The following is a 4752-nucleotide window of genomic DNA, read 5'->3' on the forward strand; positions in this document are numbered from 1 at the left end:
AAATGGTGGTTACCAGAAACTATGAGGTTAGATGGAGTAAAGATTTTGGTCAAAGGACCTGAAATTTCAGTTAAGGAGGCATAAAGTTCAAGAGATCTATTGTATATTATGTTGATTACAGTTAATAACAACACATTTTATACTTGAAAATTCCAAGAGAGTGAATTTTAAGTGTTCCCATCACACAAAAATGATAAGTATATAAGGTAATACCTATGTTAAAAAGCTTGATTTAGCCATTCCACAAGGAATATGTACATAAAAACATCATATTGTATAACTTACATACAATTTTAACTAATTAACAAAATTAAAATTATGTTTACTGTATTTGTAAATATACTATGGTTATAGAGAATGTCCCTAATTTTAGGAAATGTTCATGAGCATTTTGCCCTAAATGGGGTGTGTGTGTGTGTGTGTGTGTGTGTGTGTGTGTGTGTGATGTATTTCCATATTAAAAGTTTAAAAATTAAAGAATCCTAAAAGTTGCCTTTTACCTCCAACTCTTTCTTCTAGGAGTAAACTAATATTAACAGTTTTATATGTGTGTTTTAGAATCAATTTCTGTGCATTTTTTACTGTGGTAAAATATACATAGCATAAGATTTAATATTTAAGCATTTTAAGTGCACATTTCAGGGCTTTGAGTACAAAGATGTAGAACTCTTCTTGAAGGCGTGTGTCATCCTTGCACAGGGCCTGTGCCAATCTTCTCTGTGTTGTTCCAGTTTTGTTATATGTGCTGCCAAAGCAAGTACTCCATGCATTTTTAAACATACATTCTCCTACACTATAAATATAATCATTCTGTACAAAAGAAAAGGTGAAAAAGAGACATTACGAGTAAAACAACATATATTCATCACTAACACAACTGCAGAAATGTTCAAGGAAGCTCTTCAAGCAGAAAGAAAATGATAACAGATGGAAATTTTAATCCACACAAAGGAATAGAGAATGCTAGAAATGGTAAACATGTGTGTATATATAAAAATATTCTTCCTCCTATTTAATCTCTTTAAAGATATTTGACAATTTAAAGGAAACAAAGTGTGAGGGTTAATAATATATGTAAAAGTAATATGTGTAACAATAATTGCACCAAGAACAAGAGGAAGAAAATGGAAGTATATTGCTGTAAGGTTCTCACTTGTCATGTAAAGTGATATGATATTGTTAAAAAGAGACTGTGACTAGTTAAATATTATAAACTCTAGAGTAAACAATTTTAAAAAATCATAAAAGAAGAGGTTAAGCTAGTAAACCAATAGTGGAGATAAACTTGAATCATAAAAAAATATTTGATTGATGCAAATGGATAAAGGAACAAAGAAAAAAACTAAAGCAAAAAAATAGATGGTACAGAAGGAAAATAATTATCAAAAAGGTAAATTTAAAGTCATCCATGTTAACAATAGTATTGAAAGTAAGTGGTCTAAATACTCACATTAGAAGACACAGATTATCAGATTAGGTACAAAATAAGATCCTACTATATGCTGTCTACAAGAAACAGACTTTACAGACATGGACAGGTTAAAAATGAAAGAGCAATGAAAGGAATTTCCCAAAAAATTACCCCCAAGATCAGACAAATGATAGATAAATATATGCTATGTAAGCTCTAAGCCAAAAGAAGGAAATTGATTATATCAATATTAGACAAAGTAAATTTCAGATCAGGTGCTCATAGTAATACAGAAAACATAACAATGCCAACAGAGCTTCAAAATACATGAAGCAAAACCAGTCAATGTAAAAGAAGTAGACAAAATTATAGTTGTCGACTTTTTTATACACATTTTTAGTTGTAGATGGACATAACACCTTTATTTTAATTACTTATTTTTAAGAGGTGCTGAGGATTGAACCCAAGGCCTCACATGTGCTAGACAAGTGCTGTACCACTGAGCTAAAACCCAAGTCCACTTGTGGACTTCAATACAGCTCCTAGACTAAAATCTACTATGCATTCCTGACAGGATATATTGCCTCACCATTAGCCCAAAAGCAATGAGACTAATCAACCATGAACTGAGGCATTCAAAACTCTGAGCCAAAACAAACCTTCCCTGTTTTTTTGGTTGATTATCTCAGACATTTTGTTACAGGAAAAGATCTAAATCTGGGAGCTGAAAACATTTTTTTAAATCCTTAAATGGCTTTTAAAAATCAAAGAATAAAATTTTGACATTTATTTTTGAAATCTAAATTAAATTTATTTTTAATGGATACATAAATATGTAGAAATAATAACCTATTAATGGTGTACAGTGTGATGTTTTGATGTAATGTGTCAGATTAAACAAATGTACTCAGGAAAAAAAAAACTGCACCTAAAAAAGGCACAAGTACACATAGAACATTTATCAGGATAAAACCACAATGGACTCTAAAACAAGGCTTGATAAATTTTAAAGGATTAATATACAAAGTATATTCTTTGATGACAATGAAATTCATTAGAAACCCCAAATAGGAAGACATCTAGAAATGCTCCAAAATTTGTAAATTAAACAGCATACTTATAAATGACACTGGTCAAAAAAAAGAAATCACAAATAAAATTGGAAAATATTTTGAACAGAGTGAAAATTAAAGCAGCATCTATCAAAAGTGGGAGATCATCTAAAACAGCCCTGAAAGGGAAATTGATAACTTACACTCTTACATTGGAAAGAAGAAAAGTTTGAAATTAATTATCTAAGATCCCACCATAAGAAACTAGGAAAAATAAGAGCAACAGAACCCAAACTACATGGAAGAAAATAATTAACCAGAAATTAATAAAATAATAAAGGCACAACAAAGAGAGAAGATGGATAAAACCAAAAGCTGATTCTCTGAAAAGTAGAACTGGTGAGTCCTTAGCCAAACTGGACAAGAAAAGCTGAGGACACAGTGGCCAGCATCAGGAATGAACAATTTCATACACACTAAAGGCGTAACAAAGCAATGTTACAAAAGTATGCCAATAAGTTCATCAAATTATTTAGAATTAATAAGTTACTTGAAAGATCAGAACAAATGACCAGCCATTCTTTTTCATTCATAACAAAATAATTTAAATATCCCTATCTAACAAAATTATGATTGTAAACCTTCCTGCAAAGAAAATCTGTAGGTCCAGAGGATTTTACTGATGCATTCTACCAAATATTTAAGGAAAGAATAAGACCAATCCTGTAAAACAGTAGAAGGAAATGTTTTCCAATTTATTTTATGAGGCTGATTTTACCCCAAAACTAATACTAGTAAAGAAATTTAAGTGACTTCACATCATGTTCAACCACAAGAATGCAAGAATTTGATCCTAATTAGAATAAGTTATACTTCATGTATGTATAATATGTCAAAATATATTCTACTTTCATGTATATATAAAAAGAACAAATAAAAAAACTTTAAAATAAATATGAAAGACTAGAAAGCTACAGACCAATATTCCTAAAGAATACAGACACAAGAATCCTTAACAGCTTTAGTAAATCAAATCCAGCTCATGTAAAAATAATACATCATGATCAAGTGGGGCTTATCCTAGAAACCTAAGATTGATTCACTATGTAAGAATTAATAAATGTAGTCTCCCAAATTAACAAACAAAAAAAGAAAATAGATAGTTGTCTGAAAAGGTACAGAAGTTTTTAACAAATTTCAAGCAGCCATCTATGATTTTAAAAATAAACCCTTAGCAAACTAGAAATAGAAGAAAACTTTCTCAACCCCATAAAGGAAATCCACCAAAAACCTAGGTAATCCCATAATGTAAAACTGAAGTATCTCCCCTAAGCTTGGAAAGAAAAGAAGAACGTCTCCTCTTGACTATGCTTTTCAAAGGTAGTTTCTAGTTAGAGTTATAAGGCCAGAAACCAAAATAAAGTTTAAGTTGTTTGGAAAGTAATATATAAAATTCTAATTATGCACTAGAAATGAGGCTATTTGCATAGAAAATCCTAAGGGGTCTACCAAAAGAGCAACAATAACTAAAAAGTAAATTTAACAAGATCACAGGATATAAAGTCAACATAGTAAAATCAATTGTATTTCTTTATACTAGTAGCAAACAAATGGAAATTAAAATTTTAAATATATTATATACATTGGTATCACAAAGTATACATTCTTTGGAAATAAATTTAACAAAATCATGATGGTATGTAGATGAAGAGACATTAAAACTTTGCAAAGATAAATTAAAGATCTAAATAAATAGTGAGGCATACATTGTTCATAATTCAATTGACTCAGTATTGTTAAGACACTTGATAAGGGCCCGTAAATTGATCTATTGATTCAACACAAACTCAATCAAAATCCAAGAAGGCTATTTTTGCAGAAGTTTACACAGAAACACAGAATCCTAAAGTAGCCAAAACAATTTTGGAAAAAAAACAATCACTACTTGCTTTTAAAACATACTGTAAAGCTAAAATAATCAGGACAATATGGTGTTGCCATACAGAGACACAGATCTATGAAACTGAATTCAGAGTCCAGAAACAGGCCCACACATAAATGGCCAATTGAATTTTCCATAAAGTGCCAAGAAATCAACAGGGGAAAGGGTTTTTTAAAAATCCTTCCAGCCAGGGGTAGTGACACTTGCCTGTAATCCCAGCAGCTCAGGAGACTGAGCCAGGAAAATCTCAAGTTCAAAGCCAGCCTTGGCAATTTAGAGAGACCCTAAGCAACTAAGAGAGACCCTGTCTCAAAATGAAAACTAAAAAGGGCTGAGGATGTGACTCA

The 4752-nt window shown here is 30.9% G+C and overlaps 1 non-coding gene across 1 annotated transcript; it reads right to left on the bottom strand.

Annotated features, from left to right (window-relative positions):
* Window positions 1–654: 654 nt before the first annotated feature.
* Window positions 655–761, bottom strand: LOC113177163 (U6 spliceosomal RNA). The gene has a single exon (XR_003300111.1). It is a non-coding gene; the product is annotated as a U6 spliceosomal RNA (small nuclear RNA).
* Between the last annotated feature and the right edge of the window lie 3991 nt (window positions 762–4752).

The sequence above is a fragment of the Urocitellus parryii genome, assembly GCF_045843805.1.
Source record: "Urocitellus parryii isolate mUroPar1 chromosome 9 unlocalized genomic scaffold, mUroPar1.hap1 SUPER_9_unloc_3, whole genome shotgun sequence".
Lineage (NCBI taxonomy): Eukaryota > Metazoa > Chordata > Mammalia > Rodentia > Sciuridae > Urocitellus > Urocitellus parryii.